Source organism: Macrobrachium rosenbergii, chromosome 4, assembly GCF_040412425.1.
Source record: "Macrobrachium rosenbergii isolate ZJJX-2024 chromosome 4, ASM4041242v1, whole genome shotgun sequence".
NCBI lineage: Eukaryota > Metazoa > Arthropoda > Malacostraca > Decapoda > Palaemonidae > Macrobrachium > Macrobrachium rosenbergii.
This window is the reverse complement of record NC_089744.1, coordinates 57,664,685-57,689,133: the sequence shown is the minus strand read 5'-3', so window position 1 is coordinate 57,689,133 and position 24,449 is coordinate 57,664,685. Positions and strand designations below refer to the sequence as shown.

The window sequence follows — 24,449 nt, the reverse complement described above, 5'->3', positions numbered from 1 at the left end:
AAGAAAGGTCAGAAGTGAGCTTGATTCTTTGTTGTTCACAACAGGTACTTATAATGCAGAAAGCAGATGGAAAGGTAGCGGGCGACCTGCTGCCCCCTGCTGCATCCGTACAGAATTATGTTTGTTGAAAAACATATACAGAGCAATACAGAACATGTACAAGGCAGATACTGTATATATATTGGCGAATAGGCCGTAGAATGATACATATAATGAGATACATAAAGAATCTGAAACGGTAACAAGTGACAAATACAACATGATTAATTTACAAATGTAGAGCGAAACACAAGTAACGGAGAGGCGGTTTGACGGCCTCACAAGCATCTGCGCTCAGAAACCAAGATGTGTTCTGGCAGGAAAACGGGGGGAGCTTTACTGCATCTGGCTTTGTGGGCGAAAGGGGCACACAGACGATTTCCATGATTTCGGATTGCGATTGTAATTCAGACTCTGCCATCTTTCTTTCACACACCAAAATGCGAGACGCGCCGTATTTAGTTCGCTAAAGGTGTTAGAATTCGAGTGGTCAACATGAGTCGTGAATGGCGAGGGCCAAACCGTCCAAAATGCCAAAACGTACCCTTGCGGGGACGCTGTTATTAGTCTGTTAATGGCATGGGGTTCCTCAGAGGAAGGAGCTCCCAGAGGCCTAGACTGTGTCGCCATTTTGAGTCCTTTAAAGGCTCTCTGGAGGTAAATGTGGCTGTATTTAGTCCATTAGTGGCGGGGCCAAAAACTCATGGTTATCTGTCGCTCCTCAGGTCACCAGTTGTTAGGTTCAAGAAGACAGGTATGACTGATTTATTTCTCGGAAACCAGGTATACATTGAGGAATGCGGACAGAAAGGAAGCAACCGACCTGTGGATTCCCATGTCACGCATTTGGACAAGAATTTGTGTTTGTTAGATGACATATAAATGAGAATAATTTGCGTTGTACAATAAACATACAAACTAGTTACATACATTGGCGGAAAGGCCAGACAATAATGCGTATGGAGAGATACATAAAAAATATGAAATAATAACGGGTAATATACATAGTGTGATTAATGCAGAAATGAAGAGGCGTTTGGCGCCTTTACAAGTGACGAACGATATATATATATATATATATATATATATATATATATATATATATATATATATATATATATATATATATATATATATATATATATATATATATATATATATATATATATAGGAAAAAGACTGTGTGCCCTGACGATGTGTCAATAAACGTGAAAGCGCTTGGTACTGAACTTCTGCCTGTCTTTTTCCTGTGGGATTCGCTTATACACTGAAGTCACGTGCATCTACTGTGATTTTTAAGCATATATATATATATATATATATATATATATATATATATATATATATATATATATATATATATATATATATATATATATATATATATATATATATATATATATATATATATATATATATATATATATATATATATATATATATATATATATATATATATATATATATATATATATATATATATATATATATATATATATATATATATATATATATATATACATATATATATAATATATATACATATGTATATATAATATATATACATATATATATAATATATATACATATATATATATATATATACATATATATATATATATATATATATATATATATATATATATATATATATATATATATATATATACACACATATATACATATATATATATATATATATATATGTATATATTATATATATATATATGTATATTTATATATATATGTATATATATGTATATGGATATGTATATATATGCGGATAGGTTTGCTTAAAAAGCAAATGGATGTTACAGACTAAATACACACACAAAACAAAGCCACTACAACACCTTCTAAAAACATAACAAACATCTCACACGTCTCGAACGCTCGCCATACCAGCGCAATAACTTCTCGCTGCTGGGAAGAAAGGGCGTTGGGTCTGGTATGATACATGAAACATACGTGCCGGGTCTAAGCGATGTCAGGCAGGGCAGCCGATCGAGACCACAGGTCTACCCCAAAGCCAAATCAAAAGTCCTTCAAAGAAGGCATTGTGCTTACCCCATACAAAAATGGGAATAAAAGCACGTTAAAAAAAAAAGAAAAGAAGAAGAAGTATATATATATGTATATATATATATATAATATATATATATATATATATATATATATATATATATATATATATATATATATATATATATATATATATATATATATATATATATATATATATATATATATATATATATATATATATATATATATATATTATATATATATGTATATTTATATATATATGTATATATGATATATATATATATATATATATATGTATATATATATATATATATATATATATATATATATATATATATATATATATATATATATATATATATTTTATATATATATATATATATATTTTATATATATATATATATATATATATATATATATATATATATATATATATATATATATATATATATATATATATATATATATATATATATATATATATATATATATATATATATATATATATATATATATATATATATATATATATATATATATATATATATATATATATATATATATATATATATATATATATATATATATATATATATACATACATACACACATACAGGTATTCCCCTACTTACGATGGGGTTAGGTGCCAAAAACCCATCGTTTGTTGAAAAAATCGTAACTCGAATATGGCCTAGCCTACACTAGGGTAATCAGTACCATCTATACATATATGGTAGCCTAGCCTACACTACACAGTATACTTTATACATATATGGTATAGTAATCATTAGTGTCAGCTAATTCTGCAAGTTCAATGCAGATTGACATGATAAGTCAGTATAAAGAGAAATTGAATAACAAACAAGGCCTAGCCTGCACTTTCGTATATCATATACGGTAGCCTAGCCTACATTATATTGTACTCTATTTTCACCTAACACCGTATTTTACAAATATCAAAATAACGAATGTGCATCTTTTCCCTGGATCTTTTAAAAAGTTATGCTTTACTACACTGTATCCAATCGTAAATATTCTTATATTGCTTTTGCATTATAAATTCCGATCATAGCGATCAAATGTTTTGGTTTGTGAATCGATCACGCGGTCTTTATTTCGTCGCATTTAACTCGGTTCAGAGGGCATTTCTTGCTTCTAGTTAGCATAAATGAATCTCTAGATACTTTATTTATAAGGGACATATATATTTTTCGTTATATGAAGTGTTTTTAAGTCGAAATATAACTTAAATATTTGTGTCTCGTTTGAAATTAATTTGGCCATTTTTTTCATTAATAGATGATGTTGGCGGCTGGCCGTTTGTTTTGTGTAAAAAAAAAAATCAAGATTCCGTTCGCTATTTTCTCTTGATTTCATCATCATACTACGAGCTTTTCGTATTTATCTTTTATCGGCGTGAAAACAGCAGTAATTTGTGTTCTTTCATGGCCAGTAGTTTTGATTGAAATACTTTCCAATTTTATTTGCTGTCGAGTTTCATCCATGTTGCCAATGCACGATAATTTATAGTCATTAGCAGCTTGAACCTTTTCTCAGCTTCAACTACAACTTGCAGCTTGATTTTACTGTAGCAGTATATTTCCTTGCCGATCTTTTCTCCAAAGCGGATAAGGGTAGTGTAAAAATATATCAGTACTTAACGTCATTTTTAACATAACTACGGTAATTGTTTAACCGTACGATGGTTGAAATACAAGCAAAACAGTTGTTATCCGATTCGGTTATTAGCAAAACAACAGAGTCTCGTTCGGTTGTTTATGGCTGTACGCATTTTTGCAAGAGTATAAGGTTACTAACAATACTTTTATAATTCTCTTACTTTTTTAACTAGAAGATGGAATAAAGAGATGAGAAAAAGAAGTTGGTCTATTGTAAGTTGGTCTCCCTTGCTGCCTGATTCTACGGCAACTGTAGTGTACGCTGTTGCCTGTGCCCGCTCGAAATTTAACAATATTATGTAAATATTGTCGTACCAGTATTAATTGCTAACTCCATCGTAAACTCGAATTACGTAAGACGAATTATCGTCACTCATGCACTACCTGTATTTACAAATGCACAAAAAATTGCAAACAAACACTGACCTATTTTAACTTCCGACACAACAAGAGCAAGTGAGGTCAGCTCATTGAATTAATTTACCTATTCCAGTCTCTCGGGCCAACGTATCGTACACCGTACGCTGCCTGATTGTACGTTGTTGCCTGCGCCAGTCGCCCGCAAAATTTAAAAATATGTATTTTCAAAATATTGTCGTATCGATATTAATTGCTAACCCCATTGTAAAAGCGAATTATCGTAAGTTGAATCATCGTAACTCGAGCACTACCTGTATATGTATATATATATATATATATATATATATATATATATATATATATATATATATATATATATATATATATATATATATATATATATATATATATATATATATATATATATATCAATTTGGAACTCTTGTGTCAGTTAACCACATTTTTATTTAAATGCAGTATTCCCTTGACTCTGCATATGCAAATTCTCAAATCAACATTATCCGCAAGCAACGGCAGCCTGATAAAATAAATGTGGATATAATGTAATGTATATACAAAAGAAATTGAGTAAAAACCTTCCATTTAGGCAGGAAAATGCAGTGGTAACTCTGTTAACAGTTCATATAGCACACTGAGAAAGGGGTGTTATGCAGGGGTGGGCAAGCTTTGGCAACTCTTGTTGGCTCAGAAGCAACAACATTGTATAACATCTTTATTGCCTTTGAGTGGCTGATAGAGATGCATCATGACTACAGTAATATCATAGAAGTTTTGTGGGTGGGAGAGCACTTGAGTACTTTGAGAGCTTTCACGACTGTTATTGTGTCAAAAAAACCATGACATCATACAATATTTTGTTTAATTGCCTTTGAGTGGTTGGTAGAGATGCATCATGGCTATGTCATTGGCTGCCTGCAAAGATACAGGGACACCATTACACAAGTTCCAAGGCACACTCCTCTGCCTTGTCCATTTCTTGGCATTTGCATGTGAAACGGTTGCTGTGTGGCACCTTGTGTCTCAAATGCACTCCACTTATTTTGTGGCTTTTGTGTGTCCCAGCCGCCTTGGAGGTGCTGTTTTTGCTGTGTGGTGTTGTGTATTGTGTTAGAAATTGGAAGTTGGAAATTGTCCAGATGATCGAGGCAGGCTGGTCCATGACATGTATCATGGGTGAGTATAGCTTAGCATGATCTACAGTATGTTGCAGGACATCAAGAATGCAAAGGACAAACTGAAGAAATATTTGACCAGGAATAAGGCCTGCAAGGCCATGGCCAAACCCTGCCATGAGGAGGCTGAACAGTCAGCCTTGATCTGGTTTTGTCAGCAGAGGTCAGCTAGGGTGCATGCGCATGGTACCAAGTTGAAGGCTGCTGCTACGAAGTTTGCAGGGGTTGTGGAATAAGGCATCCAAGGATTGGCTTTCTTTCTCTTTCTTTAAATCTTCAGCTGAAAACCTTTAAGGGGAGAGTCTTAAGCAACTTAATGAACTCACTTTACATCCAGTCCACAATAGAACATTAAAAACTGGCAAAATAAACTTGACAGATGACATAACTCTATCCAAGAGTTGAAGATGAGAGTCAGCACCCAGATACCAACTTTTTGAGAAACAGAATCAATATTACTTATATGCTTCTCAAAAGTCAATTTCTTATCAAAAGACACACCTAAAATCTTAAAAGAGTCTCTGACATTTAAAACCATACCATTTAAATATCAGTCAGAATGATATGGGTTTAAGCTTCATGCCCCAAAGGCTAATCCACTAATTAATAAATGCTAGTTCTTTATCCTGCAACCACAGACCTAAGGCACAGAGAAGCAACAACAGCTAGAAGAGCAGCATCATCAACATATGCAGTCAGTTTGTTCTCCAGACCTTGCCACATGTCACTAATCTGAATAATAAATAGCGAAGGGTAAAGAACACTACCTTAAAGAACACCTGAAATGACATTGCTAAAGCTACCTATACTGGCCATCAGCACACCATGTTCTGTCTATTAAAAATTCATTTAGAATAATAATAAAAGATCCATCAGTTCCCAATAATCTTAGCTTGTAGATAAGTGCAAACATGATTCTCACCGTTCTAGGCTGCACTAAAATCTAAACAGACTGTATGTGCCTCTGCACCCTCTTCAAGAGCACACTACAAAATGGTAGATATTGATGAGTGCGTCACAAGCAACAAGGCCTTTACAAAACCCGAACTGTAATGCTGGTAGTAGATTATTACCTTCAACAAACCTACAAAGATGTAGAGACCAGCATCTCAAAACTCTTAGATGAAACAGGGGTAGATAATTAAAATCATTGTTTATTCTGAAGGGGATGAGTATGGACTTAGTCCCTTAGGTAATGCAGCAATGGTTCCTTTCCTCCAAACAGAAGGAAAACTTGGAAGTTCAACTAATTTTCTTAAAATAACAATCTTAGGAGCAATGAAATCAGCAGCCTCTTTAAAAAAGATGGGAAAGATCTTGTTAAGGCCATTAAACACAACTTGGCTTTGGAAAATATGACTGAGGCAACACCAGGGACTTGCCACACTCTTTGCTCATCGAGCCAGATCCTGTCTATGGCAACAGTTTTGACATTCAACTCTGAACAATGACTTGAGGGTAGATCACCACTTACAGTCATCACCACTGAAGAGCAAGATCATTAAATTCACAACAACCTGGCTTGAATTTTAAGCTTAAAAATATCACAGAGGCAACTTCCACCAGGGATCTTGTTTTTTTCTTGGTACACTTGACATTGCTCAAACCAGACTTGAGCCAAAATTTAACTGCATAATAAAAAATAAATTAACTATATGAAAAATAAGAAAATAAAAATAAAAACAAAAGAAATAAAAATCTGAAACAGTACAGTAGTTTTTTGTTGACTCATTGCGTGCCTTCATTGCTACCAGAACTGGAATTTTGCAATGTTCTAGAAAAAGAATCAACCTGAACAATGACTTGAAGGTCTTGAGATCATTTACTTACAGTCAGATTCTGTGCACCACTGAAGAGCAAGATTTGCAAAAGAACTCTCTGTACACTTCTGGGCTCAAGTAAGTGCACCATACATTGAAGCTTTTCTACCTTTCTCCTCCACTCACTAGACAACCTGAGCTTGAATTTTAAGCTTAATGAAATTATCATCATCTGAGAAAGAACAGCAGAGAAGTATGATGTTTCAGTTGTTTTTATTTACAATAATCCATAAATAACGAGCATTTACTTGTTTTTATGAAAATTCTGTTTGAGCATGTTAAGAAAATGTAATAAAGTTCCTTAAGTACCTGCATAATTTATATGTTCGAAGGGCAGTAGGCCATAATATTTGGAAATGCCTACCATAAACCATGTACTAAACCATGGCTGTTTCAGTTCAAAGTTTGATGTGGTCTTTCCAACAAGAAGACTCATGGCAAAACCTTGGATACTTTTGAAGAGGGATTAGAGGAATTTCAGCAGACATTGAGAGACTTGATGAAAAAGGAGGGCATTGGTATGAGTCAAATATGCATTGCTGAGAAAACAATCTATTCTGTTGCTCCTTGCTGACTAACATCTTGGCTGATGAGAAGGAAAAGAATTTATCCGATAAAAAACCTTCTAAGCAATGTGTGCCTGGTTTGTTACATGCAAATGCTTCTGGGAGCCATCGTAGCAAACCAGTCATAGTCAGATGTGAGAAGCAACCCCATGTCTTTCGTGGTTTGATGGATAGCGTCCCAGTGATTTGGTAGCATTTGGCGAAGGCTTGGTTCACTGCCAAGATTGCGTCTTATTAATTCCTTGACCACTTTTAAGGAAGTTATTCATCATCAGACGCAGGACCTTGGCACTGCCTGACATTGGACGAAGGCCTTGCTTCTCGTCGACAGTGCACTTACGCATCCTACCTTAACCCAGATAGATGTTGATGAAGGTCATATTAGTCTTGTGTTTGCCTCCTATTATGGCCCACTCATATACAGTAACCAAGTGACCAAGGTATTATTGTTGCAATGAAATCGCTGTATACCAGAGGAAGTTCCCAGAGGGGTAATGCTGGTGTTCAAGGATGAGTAGAAGGATGCTTTGAATAAATGGTGAAACAGACTTTGGAGAATCTTTGAAAGTATTCCCTTAAGTCTGCCATCTACAACTTGTCAGATACAGAACCTTGGGGCATGCCTGAAGCCATATCCTAAAGGGGGAAGAAGGCCTGATCAACTTCCAAAGTTCCTATATTAATGACTTTCATGTCCAGCTCATGTTGAGATGGAGGAGGAAGCCCCTGAAAACAACAAGACACCAATGATGATTATACCCCATGCCAGATCCTAACCTACAAGCGATGTGTACGATCCTGGACAACTTTATCGAGCTTTTGTAGAATCCCAATGTCAGCTGCAACTGTTTTGCCATGCCAGTGGCTGGTGATTGCAAAGCAGAATCATCATTCTGTTGCTATCACCAGCCACCTAATTTTCTGGGCTTCTTCAGACCCCCAACCCCACAGCCATCCACGTTGCTAACTCGGTCATTAAGCTCAGAAACAAGAAAACACTACCAGTCTGTGTTCACCTTCCAGGTTCTTCCAGCAAGGAATCTGTTATGTCTGCTGCCTGTTGAAGACCCTTTACACCCCTCAACACCTCTTCTGACCAGTTTGCCTCTTCATTGCTCTGGAAGAACAGGACATGAGGAGAGGGAAAGGACTTGTAAACCCTCCTCACAAGTTCTTGAAGTCCAACCTCAGTAATCAGTTTTGTCATTTCTCGTTGGTAAAAGGGAGAGAGGAAGAGTGGTTATGCTTTATTTTGTCTGCAGTACTTCACAATGTAGTATGTGTTGTTTATAACCATATATACAGTACTGTACCTGTACTGTTTAATGAGATAATCTGGAACTTACCATTTTGGATCAGTAGAATTTCTTTACTATATTTACAAATTTCTAATATCTGCTGGGGCTTTGAACACATTACAGGTATTGCAGATAATCAAGGGAATACTGTATGCTAAAAGTTACTTCAAAACTCCTGCAGCTTAATTCCATACTAGTACAGTATTCAGAGCAACAGAAGTCCAATTTGATCATTAACTGATTGTAGTTATTTGCCAACTTTTTCAGATTTAATTTCAGCTTAAAACTGTATCAGACCCATGAATAGCTCTGGCTTTGATTGGGTGTGGAACAGGTGTACATCTGTTTAGAAAATAGTAACCATGTATGCATTGTAAGATGCTGCCATCACACAGTACCTACAACCTTGCACATTTTTTCCATCTATCTCTTGAGGACCAGCTCTGCAACTGCCAAGCTTCACTGCTGAACCCAGGTTTAACTGCCAGGTTTGACAGCCAATCATGGGTCAACTTCCAGCCACATGCTTATAAACATGGGCATCACCTGACTTTGGGTCGTGGTCATTCACACAACCAACCTTCTAGTAATTACATTCCCGCCTGCGTAGCATATCAAAAGCAGGATTAATTCTGAGAATAAATCAGTCGACTCCAGGACACTTGAGCACCTTAACAGACCTATCTTATCAGTAATTATATTTTTAAACAGCTCCCCCACCTGAAAGAATGCTTTGCAGTGGAACTTTTGGTATTACTTGAGTTGGCTTTCTTCTAACTGGCATTAATGAAAACTACTGATACTATATAATGCTCCTCTTTTTTTTTTACCTCTCTAACATTTTATCAATACAGTACCCAAGTGGCCTCCAGTATAACGATGAGCTTATTCTAACATTTCTGAAACATCAGATTTTGTGGGATTCTGCCAGTAGTAGGGGTAAGTAAATCAGATCTCAATTCATGTTGAGTGCCTGCCTTGACTGATTTCACTTTCTGGGAATTTAGTCAACATTGGTGTGGCCTCATAGGTGCTTTCTTGCTTATTCAATATCTAGTTCAAAAAAAAATTTATCAAATCCAACCCACCCCTTGCTGTTTTTGAGTATCTCAAAACATTGGCTTTTACTTCATATGCTGTACTTTTTTATTATCTAAACTGGGATTTACTAAGAACAGCTGAATTCATCACTAACTTAACACCTCTCTTTGTTACAGCTACAGTAAGAATTGGCAGATTTGTACATTTTTTAAAGGGATTAATATGTAACCATTTTTGCATGTTTTTCCATATCAGTTAGTACAAATCTCTCTCGTCATTCATTTACTGATTTTTGTCTTGTCATTCTTGCTCCCTTCTCAGTGTTGACTTCTCTTTTCTTGCATGCAGCCATGTTCTCCCAAAGTCTTTTTTACTTACTCCTAAATTTCCTTAACTTTCATCTGTAACCCATTCAGATCGTATTTCTAATTGGGTTTTTTATATAAGTGGCTTACCAAGTAATTATATACCGGCGGTAGCTACTAGCTTTCTACATGACAGTCTAAGAATTCAAATTTCACGGTGGCGCTACTATTGCTCGTGTAGGTGACAAGGTCCTGCCCACTTTCGGGACTAATAGGTACAACTCAGCAAAGAGCTTCAATTTGTTTTCTGCTGGCCCCTGACTAACATCGGTGGTTTTGTGTAGTCATCATCATCATTTTTTTAGATATTTGTCTAGTATTTTGGTGAAATATTCGAATTTTGCTTTTTCAGTGTGCGCCAAAAATTTTCTGCTGCTATTCGGTAGTTTTGTTAGCTCCGTTAACTTTATTCTAACTAGCTAGGATGTCTAACTCTAGTTCTTTTAGTGTTTGGTACTGTTCCGAAGGTTGTAGGACTAGATTAGTTAAGATCTCTTTTGATTCTCACATTAAATGCATGAAATGTAGGGGGCAGGACTGTAATATAGATCTGACTTTTTCTGAATGTCAGGATTGGGACCAGATAAAGTGGAAGGCTTTGAAATCACACTTAGCAAAATTAAATAGGGATAGAAAGGGGAAGGCGGCCCCTTAGAGCCGAGAATAAGGCTAGTTTAGCTGCTGTTCCTTTTCCTCCTGTGATAGAAGATAGTGTTATTTCTTCTCAGATCATTGCTTTGTCTCCAATCCTTAGCCCTCCTACTTCTTTGCCTCATACTCCTTTACCAGGCTCCCGTGCTTCCAATCTCAACACCATTGCCAGCCTCGAATCTAGATTTGACAAGAAATTTGAATTTTTAGCCAACACGGTTATGGAGTTGGGTGTGTCATTTAAAGCCTTTGTGAAAAGGTCTTCCAGTGTACCCAATGTTAGTAGTGCAGTGCAAAGTGACAGTGTTGTGTGTATTGAGGAGGTGGTTTCCTGTCCCACCAGCACTCCTAGACAAAGGTCTGTGTCCCACTCCCCCACACTGGGGAGAAGACATACCGTCAAGAACCTTTTTAAAGTTTTAGAGGTTTTCAGTTTTTTTGATTGGACTGTGGGGGCTTTAGCAAGAAAAACTGAAGACTGTCCAGACCTTGCCGAAGATTTCGCTTCTGACCGGCTTGGTGTCTTGTCATGCGCCGACAAAGCAGTCAGGGATGGTTCCGCCAAACTCACTTCTCTTTTCTCGATTGGCATCCTTGAAAAATGGGAGTTGTGGTGTTCCTTTGCCACTAAGAGAGTAATGTGTACGCAGAAGTCAGCACTCTTGTTTTCTCCTTTGGACAAGACTCATCTCTTCCCTCAAGATATGATTAGAGAAGTGTTGCCCGCCCCTCAGAAGAAGTCTACTACAGACCTTTTAGCTCAATCCATCAATTGCCCTAAGGGAACTCCTTCTGTTTCCAAGTCTTTCTCGCCCTTGCAACCTCAGCCCTTTTGTGGAGCATGATCAAGACAACCCAGACTCGAGCAAACCTGCGCCCTCCCTCAAGGTCCATCAAGAAGTCAGCCTTCAAGCCCGTCGCTAAGAAATGAAGCTTCTGTCCGTCGCGTGCCCGTTGGAGCCAGACTACATCTTTTTTGGGAGGAATGGAGTCGCAGAGGGGCAGGCCCATGGGTAGTTCAAGTGCTGAAAAGAGGCTACTCCATTCCTTTCAAAGAGAAGCCTCCCTTGTCTAGGTCACATATCACCTTGATGACCTACTTGGAAGGATCCGAGAAGTTTTTGGCTCTTGCTCAGGAGGTGGAGTCTTTGATTCTCAGAGGGGCAGTAGAGGAGGTATTGGACCATTCATCAGAGGGTTTTTACAACTGACTCTTCGTAGTCCCCAAGTCATCTGGGGCTGGAGGCCCATTCTGGATGTCAGCGCCCTGAACTTATTCGTCATGAAGACAAAGCTTCACATGTCCTCCCTCCATCAGGGCGACTGGATGATCACCCTGGACATGCAGGGTGCCCATTTCCATGTTCCTATCCATCCGGACTCCAGCAAATATCTTGAGATTCATGTTTTGAGGCAAGATTTTCCAATTTTGGGCCCTTTGCTTCAGTCTGTCCATGGCCCTTCAAGTTTTCACCAGGACCCTGGCTCCTCTTGGGAAATGGCTTCATCTTCTCGGGATCAGTGTGTCCCTCTACTTGGACAATTGTCTTCTCCACTCCACGTCAGAAGCTTACTGTGCAGAGGACTTGAAGAAGACTCTTCGCCTAGCACAAGAGCTAGGCATTTTGATAAACCCTTGGAAGTCACAGTTGACTGACTCAGAAGATACTCTGTTTAGGGATGATTCTTTTCAGGTTTTTCTATCCCCCAAAAGGATTGAGGAGTCTTGTCTCCAGACAATTCGGGAGTTTCTCTCTCTCTCTCTCTCTCTCTCTCTCTCTCTCTCTCTCTCTCTCTCTCTCTCTCTCTCTCTCTCTCTCTCTCTCTCTCTCTCTCTCTCTCTCTCTCTCTGTGGGCTTGCTCAGCTGTCCAGTGGATGAGTCTCCTGGGCACGTTGGCCTCAGTAGACCAATTCATGAAGTTGGGCAGGCTTCATATGAGGCCCCTGCAATTTTATCAGAAAGCGAGCTGGTGCAGGAAGACCCAGCCGAACTCCTTCGTCTTCCCCATCTCATCGGAGATCAAAGAGGATCTTCGATGTTGGTTGTAAGAAGAAAAACTTCAAGTAGGGATATCTCTTCTGCCTCTGAACCCCAGCCTAGAGTTTTATTAAGATACCTCCGATCTAAGTTGGGGAGCCCTTTTAGGGAGTCAAAGGGTTTCAGGAACATGGATGTCGGTTCAGAGGACCTTACACATAAATGTCAAAGAGCTAAAGGCCATTCACCTGGGCCTTCAGTCTTTCACTCTGCTGGTAACAGGAAAGATTGTAGCAGTTTAAGCGGACAATGCCACAGCCTTGTCTTATGTCCGCAAGCAGGGAGGCACTCATTCTTTTACTCTCTGCGAGACGGCGAAAGACCTCCTTCTTTGGGCAGAACAGAATCAGGTTACAATCATTCCTCACTTGTTCAGGGAAGGATGAACATCCTGGCAGATGAATTGAGCCTTTGCCGTCAGGTCCTGCCGACAGAGTGAACCTTAGATCCGCTAGTCTGCCTCGATCTATGGAAGCTATAAGGCAAGCCTTCCATAGATCTCTTCACAACGTCAAGGAACCACTGTCTGCCTCTCTTTTGCTCCCCAGTTCCGGACCCTCAAGCATGGGCAACGGATGCCATGCTGTTGGATTTGACAGGCCTAGACGTGTATGCCTTTCCTCCATTTGGATTAATCAGGGGGGGTGATCAACAAGGTATCGTCTCACCAGAGCATCACGATGACCTTAGTTGCTCCGTTCTGGCCCAGGAAGGAGTGGTTCCCAGACCTGCTGTGTCTTCTTGTGGATTTCCCAAGGCTTCTTCCACAAGAACAATCACTGCTTAGACAGCCCCACTTCCTCAAGTTTCATCAAGGGTTGTCTGCTCTGGCACTGGCAGGATTCAGACTCTCAGGAGCCTCGCCAGAGCAAAAAGTTTTTCATGACAAGCTGCAGAGGCTATTGCTAGATGCAGGAGAGCTTCTTCTAGCAGGCTCTACCAGTCTAAGTGGACCATTTTCAGAAGATGGTGCGAGAGCAATAGAATCTTCTTCTGAGATGACTGTGAGCCAAATAGCAGATTTTTTTACTCTTCTCAAGGACCTCCAGAAAGCTGTCGCCCTCTCCAATCAAAGGATACAGGTCAATGCTTGGCTCAGTGTTTAAGCATAGAGGCTTGGACCTGTCCTCTAATCAGGACCTTAGCGACCTCATTAGATCTTTTGAAACCTCCAAGCAAGAGAAGCCTGGTGCAGTGTCTTGGAAATTAGATGTGGTTTTGAAGTGGCTTACTGGTTCCACCTTTGAACCACTACGCTCAGTTTCGCTCAGTCTCACGAAAAATTAAGTTTTCATAATAAAATTAATATTGTATTACTTACCTGAATTAGCCCTGGTTACCCACCAGCCCGAACTATATCCCTGTAACTGTTACCCACTAATTGGGTAATTAACTGTCAGCGTTACCAACACTTACAGGAAATCTTGTCAAGATGAGTTACCTGAAGCACCGTTGGCAACACTGCTGCAAGTCCCAGCTGCACGAGGTCAGGGTTCCCTAATTGCTTAATTCACTAATCAAATTGAAGTGGGGAGGAGGGTTGGAATCATTCAGGTAAGTATTACAATACTGTATTAGTTTTATGAAAACTCCACATTGCAATACACTCCCTGAATACCTGAATTAGTCCGATTAACAAAATATTATGGAGGTGGGATCAGTCTAATTTCAGCCCAACCTCCCAAGCCAAACAGGAAGGCAGGTAACTCATTATTCACCTACTCTGCCTATATGCATGTATCCTCACCTGGTTATCCACTCAGCCGGGGAGGATGCCTGTAGAGGGAGTACCCTCGACTTCAGTCTCAAGTCTCGGTACTGTCTGAGTCGAGCTACCTCTCGTGGTATTCAAACCCCCTCATGGATAGAGGGTAGCAAAACCAACCTACCATGTGGCTAATCACAGCCTCCCATGCGTAGCAGAGAACGACAACCTCCCATGTGGCTAATCAAAGCACTCTCGTTTATGGAGGGGATGATGAACTTCCCATGTGGCTATTGTATCCTCACATGTATGGAGGAGAAATTGAACGTGCAGTCTCTTCAGTTCTTCGTCGTATGATGCATCCGACACCTGTGCAGAAGAGTTGGGGGGGCAGATTTTGGAGAAAGATCCTATCAGTCTGGCTCAGCCTAGTTTCATCGTGCTAATGTCCTGCCTAATGCTCCCTCTATGGATCCTGATCAATTGAGAATTCCAAATTCCTAGCCTATCTTGAATACCTAACTCTCCCCCCCACCCCGACCTTATCCTGCATTTACAAGGTCGTGTTGGCTGCCACGAAAGGACCCAGCGAGTAACCCTTCTCCGATGAAAATTGGATGTCCCTGAGGTAAAAGGTCGTAAAGACCTACACCAACTTCCAAGTGGCCTTTTCTAAAATCGCTGACACCGAATAATTCCTAAGGAAGGCCAAAGATGTCGCCATTCCTCTGATGCTACGCGCCCTCGGACATGCAAACAAAGTTGAAGTTTCCGAAGTTGATGAAGAGCCTTCTAATGCTTGTTGAATAACCTCCTGGAGAAAGAAACTGATTGCGTTCTTGGAGATCAAACGCAAAGGGCATTTAGGAGAGATGAACAGCGTTCTCAGGGAAGGCAAAAGATTTTCGGTCCGAGACAGATAGACCTTTAAAGCCCTAACTGGGCATAATAGTATCTCGGAAGTGTCGCCACCTACAAAGTCTTCTAAGGATGCGACTTTGAATGCCCTTGGCAAAGGATTTATTTCCGATTTGGACTTTGCCATGAATTCTGGTAAGTAAGAAAGAAAAATATCTTTCCCCGAAAAGGAGACTGTCCTGAATACTGCTCGAATTTCTCCGATCCTCTTGGCCGTAGCCAGTGCAATTAGAAAAAGAACTTTCTTAGTTAACTGTCTTAGGAGCAAAGACTCTAAGGGTTCGAAGGTTCCTGATATTAGGAAATTCAATACAACCGCTAAATCCGACGAGGGGGCCTGAAGCAGAAGAATTGGGCGCTCTGTTTTAAAAGATCTGAACAGATCATGGAAAATCTTGCTGGATGAGAGTTCCGGAAGATGAAAATGGAACATACTGCTCAGCATTGACCTGTACCCAGCAATTGTAAAGTAAGAAAGTTTCTTGTCTCTCCTGAAAAATAGCAAGAAGTCCACTACTTTCTCGGGCATGAAATACAATGCCCTTGTTTCTGGCACCATCCACGATACATTGCCCACCTAGCCTGGTATAACTTCCTGGTTGAATTCCTTAGGCAGAAAGACAGTTGTCTAGCCACTGCTTTAGAGAGTCCCACATGACGGGCCGCTCGCTGGACAGTCTCCACGCAGCTAGCTTTAGCACACGGAGGTTCCGGTGGATGCAGTGGAAGTGCGGCTGTTTGAGTAAGTCTCTCCTCTCTGGGAGGAATACCGGAACTTCTGTTAACAGGTCCAGTAGGTCTGGAAACCAAGGTCTCTGAGGCCAGAATGGACAGATCAGGGTCATTTTAGTGTTCTTGCAGATCCTGAGTTTTGCTAGCACTTCCTATATCATCCCGAAGGGAGGAAAAGCATAGACCTGTAAGATGTCCTATGGGTGCAACATTGCGTCTGTCCCGCAGGACATGGGATCCACTACAGGGGAGAAGTAAACTGTAAGGCAATGGTTCATCTGGGTGGTGAATAGAGCCACCGTTGTGGGCCATCTCTTGAGCAGCAGTTGCACCTCGTCTTGCACTAATGTCCATTCTCCTCCGAGAACTTCCTGAGACCGATTCAAAGCGTCCGCCAAGATGTTGAGCTTTCCTGACACAAATTGGGGAATGAGCGAAACTGTAATTTATGGACTCCTCCCAATCCAGAGCCCTCCAAAGGCCCTGGGCATGAGATTCCTCCAGGGTTGCACCCCAACACAGATCTGAGGCATCTGTGTACAGATGTACATCTGGAAGGGGGGAGTCCAACCTTACACTGGTGGTCAGATGATGTTCTTCTGACCACCACCAAAGATCCTTCAGACAAGAATCGTCCCACATTATTGACATGTTCTCTTCCTGAAAGTCCCAATGATTCATGAGACACACCTGCAGAGAACGCATCCGGAGACAAGACCCTGGAACAAGAAGGGATAGGGAGGCCATCCGGCCCAGCAGGCTTTTCCATAAGATCACAGGTTGCACTTTGTTTGACATGAAAGTTTCCAGCTGGCTTAAAGTCGCTAGAACCTGCTCCTCTGTCAGGAAAGCCCTCAAAAGAAGCATCTGAATCGTCATTCCCAGGTATGTCTTTACTTGTGTTGGGAGTAGAGAACTCTTTTCAGAATTGATTCTAATGCCTAACTCCTGGCATAGGTTCAAAAGAAAATCCCTCGCCTGCAGAGCCTCGCCTTCCGACGAAGCTGGAACCAGCCAGTTGTTGAGGCACCTTCTCATTCGGAAGCCCCGACAGTGCATGATATCCGAAACAGGAGACATCACCCTCGTAAATACTTGAGGTGCTGTGGGCAGACCGAAGCAGAGGGCTTTGAACTGGAATGTTCCAGTTGGACCCAGAAATGAAGGAACTTCCGAGATTCCTGATGATTTGGAACCTGGAGATAAGCGTCCTTGAGGTCCACTGAAATCATCCAATCTTCCCTCCAGACCAACTGCAGCACCGACTGGGAAGTTTCCATATGAAACTTCATTGAGGTTACAAATTTGTTGAGACCCAAGAGGTCTATGATAGGTCTCCAAGATCCTCCTGCTTTGGGGGCCACGAAGATCCGGCTGTAGAACCCTGGAGAAAGGGGAGTGGGCTCTAAGGCTCCCTTCTCTAAAAAAGGGCTCAGGATCTCTGCCACCAAAGCTAACCCCCTGATGGAAGAAGGGGAGTGACTGGGAAGATGTACTGGTGAGTTGGATAGCGGAGGACGAGAGTGAAAAGGCACTGTAACCCCTCCTTAAGACCTCCACTACCCAACTCTCCGCGCCCCAATCCTTCCAGATGTCCCAGAACGGGGCAAGGCAACCTCCTGCTGGTGCAAGTGAAGGGAATGTCTCCTATTTTCGAAAATCCTTCTTATGATTGGAAGGTTTCAGATCCAAGCCAGAACTAGAAAGCTTGGAAGCAAATCGTACTCTCTTAGGAGAACTTCCTGGCAACTTAGAGCAAGAGCGCTTCGAAGGAGAAGACATTCTAGCCCCCTTCAGGCATCTGGAACTCTGTGCTGCGACCCTAATCATTGCTTGCTGCGACTCCATTGCAGAAGTAGACGACACAAAGTTGACCATCGCCGACATGTTGTCTTCTCTGAACAAACTGCTGCTGAGCGCCAATGGAGCAGTGCCCTCTTATAGATGTCAGGAAAATGAGGAGGCAGGTGGTTCAGACAGAAGTCCCTCCTCTTCTTCCCTGAGAATGTAGCACATCCTGCGGAAACGTTTGCCTGGTGTGCAAGCCCCATGGAAACCGACACGATGAGGTTGTCGAAAAGTGTGGGGTCAGACAGAGGATAACCATCCTGTTTGAGGAACCCCATCAGACTGGATAACATCCATATAGTATGCGATAATGCCTCCAACTGGTTGCGGAAGGTGTCTTCTAAGACACTGGCTTCCCTGGCTGAGATAGATACAAGACGGCTCGATGATGGAACCCAAGATAGGAGAGCCTCTACAGACTCGTTCAGCGGCACCCTAACACCCGCAGAAGGGTTACCCGCGACCTTGTAAAAGCCCTTCGAATAGGAAGCAAGGCTGAATCCTGCTTACCGCTCCTATCACTACTGCCAACCTATTGTCAGCCTCGCTCAAAGCCAGACTAGACTTTTTGGTGACTGTGTTACCACCAGCTTCGTTGCATAAAGCAACTCGAACATCGCTTGGTTATGCTGTATCAGCTCCTCCGAGACTTGGACTGTGGATACAGCGAGTGGATAAAGTTCAACATCCGTCTGTATTCAGACTCATTGGCTGAGGGAAAACTAGCCTCCGGTATCTGATTCTCTTCTTCACAAGAACAGTCTTTGTTTGAATTGGTGTGACTGAGCCGAAACTGGAAATGAGACAGGCTGACCCCTAATAAACGTTGAACCTGATGATCTGGAACACGACACCCCTGGGTACATAATACGGACACCTGACGAATCATTCCCGAACAACTTGGGAGTCACCGAAATAGGTTGTGCAAACCCCACACCCTCCAAAGATGATGACGCAACACCTGGGTCGGTTACACCTGGGCGGACAACGTCCACTCCTGAGAGCGTAGAGACCGCAGTTACCGCACCACGCAAACCTGAGTGTAGCAGGGTCGCATGAGACTGGAGATCAGGAACAGAAGGCCCCCTACTTAGAGAAGAAGAGGGAAAAGGGTCCCTGATTACCCAAAATCAAACCCGAACCTACAGCACATAGACTGCCTTAGCCGGAGGGACAGAGGAACCTGTCGGAAAAGTTGAGAAAGGAGGAACCGAAGGAAGAAGAAAGGAAGATGCCACACTCGGAGTTACTACCGGAGCTCCTGTCGATGATGTTGAGCAAGTAGAGAACATTCCAGCTGGCCCCGAATTCGAAAGAGTTTCGAAGGGAAGATTACAAGGTACCGAACCCGAAGAAACAGAAGACGAAACACAGACATCTTAGGTACCGGAGGAATTGCGGAGACTATTGGAACCACAGAATTAAACGCTGTGGCAGGCACGCTGCCAACTGCCGCAGCAACTAGATCAGAAGCCTGCGATGTCATAGGATTCGTCGCAGATAGCACCGAAGACAAACCTGCTAATGGCATAGATGCCGGATGAACTACCAAAGCACCCAGAATGTTCCCCGAAAGGTGGCTCAAGAGGTAAGGTTGAGAAAGAGTAGCAGAAGGAGGTTTGGAGGCCGTAGAGGATTGGGAGAAATCTGAGGTTACAGAAGAGGCCATAGGTCTTAGAGAAAGAAAATATACCGATTCTGATCCTCCCTGATAATCTTGCAATACATCATTTGTGAATTCCAGGAAATTCTTCATTACATGATCATGGATCTTTGAATACCCTATATTAACACTGTCTGACCAATGACCTATACCCCTTAGAAAGACCCTGTAAATTAGCATTATATTCTGCTACATATAATGTCCTATCAAATGAACCATCACCAACCAATGAAAATTTATCCCCAGAAGGAAAAGGAACTCTCAAAGCGGAAGGGAAATCCTCTAACCTTCCCGAACCTGGCAAACTTACTATTAAATCTACATCCTCCTCAATCAATTTAGCAACATTTTGTTGCAAGGAGACTGCAGCCGGAAAAAGAACCGCTGCTGGATCTAACAGAGAACCCAGAGCCTTAATTACACATCCCCAAAAAAGACTGCACCTTCAACTTCTCTCCTACCCTCTTTGCTACCTCACTATCTCTATTTGTCTGTGTCAATCCTATCTCTAGATTTACCTCTGGACTTACATTATCAGAAGAAAGGGGGAAATCTGCTGCTAACACTGCCTGCTCTGCGCCGAGGGTGCCGGCAGATCCTACCTTCAAGGTTTGCGGTTCTCCATGACCCCCGGCACCCATTAGGGCTGGTTGTGGAACAGGCAGGGAAGCTGAAAAAGAATGGTTAGTTTCTGTTTCCCTATTACCCATATTTTGTTCTTTGAATTGTGATAACTTAGTCATAAAACTAGAAAATAAATTTTCATGCTAGCCGATAATTTATCTTCCAACTTCCTGAATAACTCCAATTCTGTAGCCTCCTTATCTAAACTCTGAGTTTCTACATCTGGTTCCATACTTTTGCTCTTGGAAGCTAGAGATTTTCTATGCTTAACCCTTAAACACCTACTGGACGTATCATACGTCGACTAAAATTGTCTGTTGGGTGCCAAGTGGGCGTGCCGTCGTCGACTACAAAAATTTCAACCTTCGTCAACTTTGACTCGACCGAAATGGTCGAAAAATGCAATTGTAAGCTAAAACTCTTACATTCTAGTAATATTCAATCATGTACCTTCATTTTGCAACAAATTGGAAGTCTCTAGCACAATATTTCGATTTATGGTGAATTTTTAAAAAAAAACTTTTCTTACGCCCGCACGGTAACTCGGCTGAAAATTTCAGAAATTCTTTCGTCATTTTGTCGTAATTTTTGCACTGTTCTATATTAGCCGGTACATAAAGTTTTATATATGAAAATGTGCACAATTTCATGTACAATACAACAGAAAATAACTCATGGTTGTAGCTTTTATCAGTTTTGAAATATTTTCATATCAATCACGATAACTGCCAAAATTTCAACCTTCGTCAAGTTTGACTCGACCGAAATGGTCAAAAACGCAATTGTAAGCTAAAACTCTTACATTCTAGTAATATTCAATCATTTACCTCCATTTTGCAACCAATTGGAAGTCTAGCACAATATTTCGATTTATGGTGAATTTTTGAAAAAACTTTTTCCTTACGTCCGCCAGAAATTCTTTTCGTCACGTTGTCGTAATGTTTGCACTGTTTTATATTAGTCGTTACATAAAGTTTTATATATGGAAATGTGTGCAATTTCATGTAGAATACAACAGAAAAAACTCATGGTTGTAGCTTTTATCAGTTTTGAAATATTTTCATATAAATCACGATAACTGACAAAATTTCAAGCTTCGTCAACTTTAACTCAACCGAAATGGTCAAAAACGCAATTATAAGCTAAAACTCTTACATTCTAGTAATATTCAATCATGTACCTTCATTTTGCAACAAACTGGAAGTCTCTAGCACAATATTTTGATTTATGGTGAATTTCTGAAAAAAAAAACTTTTTCCTTACGCCTGCGTGAAGTGTAACTCAACCAACATCTCAGAAATTCTTTCGTTATGTTGTCGTAATGTTTGCATTGTTTTACATTAGTCGTTACATAAACTTTTATATATGAAAATGTGCGCAATTTCATGTAGAATACAACAGAAGATAGCTCATGGTTGTAGCTTTTATCAGTTTTGAAATATTTTCATATAAATGACGATAAATAGAAAAAAATCGACTTTCGGTCAACTTTAACTCGACCGAAATGGTTGAAAACTGCAATTGTAAGCTAAAACACTTACAGTCTAGTAATATTCAATCAATTAGTTTCATTTTTTCAACAAACAGGAAGTCTCTAGCACAATATTTCGATTTATGGTGAATTTTTGAAAAAACATGTTTTTTTTCCGTCCGTATGCTTAATTCATGCATCATTTTGTGATAATATTTTCTGTGTTGCTTTGATCGTTTTACAATTTGTTATATACCAAAATCATCGCAATTTAGTGTACAATACAACTAAAAAAAATTAACTCATTAGCTTTAACCGTTGTGCTTACAGCGTGATTTGTATACAATTATATGAGTTTTTTTTTTTGCTGTCAAATATTCCAATATTTATATATGATAATGATATTTTTTTTCATTTCTGATGGTTGCATACTAAACTTCAGGCAATGACAAAAAAGGAGCCAAAATGAACTCTTAATCTTGAAAACTAAGCATGCTGTGATTTTTGAAAAAAACTTTTTTCCGCTTCGGCGCTAACTCACCGAACGCCGCCGGCATACGGGAGACGTTTTTGTAAATAGAGGCTCGGCGTTTAAGGGTTAACATAATCCTCCATCTGATCTTTTGACCATGACCTACATTCATCACATCTCAAAGTTAAGCTACATTGCACCTTCCTACAAGCTATACAAACTGAATGTCTGTCATGTTTAAGGGTACTCATCCTCCGTTTGCAAGCTGTGCATGATCAGTGAGTTGCAGCGTCTCCAGCAGTTGTGGTGTTGGTTGCAGTAGTTGTAGCCAAGGTTGAAGCAGTTGCGCTATCCAAGGGGGGCGTCTTTTTATCCAACATATCCATCGCGAGTCCAAAACGAGCCAGAGTCCAGACAGGAGAGAAAAATCCAGTGCCGAGCAACAGAACGATCCAGGAGAAAAGGCGAAAAACCGGTCCAAGTCGATATCCAATATCAAGTCAGTATACGGGGGTCAGGCTAATAACCAAAAGTTCATCTGAAGCAGGAAACATCCATGCAGCAAGGCAAACAGAAAACAGTTGGGGAACCAGGCTGGGACTTGCAGCAGCATTGCCAGCAGTGCTTCAGGTAACTCATCTTGACAGGATTTCCTGTAAGCGTTGGTAATGCTGACAGTTAATTACCCAGTTAGTGGATAAAAGTTATGGGGATATAGTTCGGGCTGGTGGGTAACCAGGGCTAATTCAGGTGTTCAGGGAGTGTATTGCAATAGACTCTTTTTCTTATGGCATTGGCCACCACCAAATGCATTAGTGAACTGCATGCTTTTGACAAAAGAGTTGGGTTTTCTCAAGGGGAAGCCATCGGCTCCCTTTCTCTTGGTTTTCTCGCCAAGAACGAGAATGTCTCCAATCCCTGGCCTTGCTCATGTGCCAGTAAGAGTTAATGGACATTCTTGGACCAGAGGAGGAGAGATTGCTTTGCCCTGTGAGATCATTGAGGTACAACCTCCATAGGACAAAGAAAATTAGAGAGTCCTCAAATAATCTCTGGTGTTCTGTGAGAAACTCATCTTGGCCTCTTCGAAGAATGCCCTTGAGGAGCCTTATTTTAGAAGCTTATTCTCAGATACAGGATGATGTCTTTCCTTCCCTTAGAGTAAAGGCTCATGAGGTTCGAGCTGTTGCCACGTCTCTTGCCTTTAGCCTTAATTTGTCTTTATCATGTATCCTGCAATCAACTTTTTGAAGGTCCAAGTATATTTTCATGTTGCATTATCTCAAGGACGTGAAACCGTTTTAGAAAACTGCAGCACATTAGGACCCTTATCCGTGGCTGGCATGGTGTTTGGGAGAGGAAGCATAGGGGGTGCATTGTACCTGGAGTACCCACTAGTTTTTAGTGGTCAGGATGGAGGTTTTTTTATTCTAGTGTAGGTGTCAGTGTTGTTTTTTACTCTGGTTTCTGCCCAGGGCAAGGGCACCCTTTTTTTAATCTTTTTCAACCATTGGTGAACTTCCACTGAAGAGGAGGCGATCCTTGGTCATATTGCCACGTCCTCCACAGGTTAAGATGAGCACCTCCCAGAGGCAGTACCAGTCTGCAGGAGCTCTCTTACCAGGTAAGAACAACAAGCATTATTCTTATGCTAGCAACTGTTTCTATTTCATAGTCATTGCTTTCTTAATGTCTTGCAGTAGAATATGTCCATGTTCCCTCTTCCATTCAGTATGGTATCATCTATGTAATTACTTGGTAAGTCACTTATATAAAAATGACATTTTTGTGATACAATAAAGTTTTATATTTACCAACCAAGAATTTACATAATCAAAGCCCACCCACCTCCCCTCATATGGACAACAGGGCTAAAACGAATTGAAGCTCGGTGCTGAGCTGTGCCTATCAGTCCCAAA

The 24,449-nt window shown here is 40.5% G+C and overlaps 1 long non-coding RNA gene across 1 annotated transcript in view; it reads left to right on the top strand.

Moving 5' to 3' along the window:
* The window catches only part of LOC136834946 (uncharacterized), a 60,400-nt gene that overhangs the window by 28,625 nt on the left and 7,326 nt on the right, over positions 1-24,449 (top strand). The window lies entirely within an intron of this gene.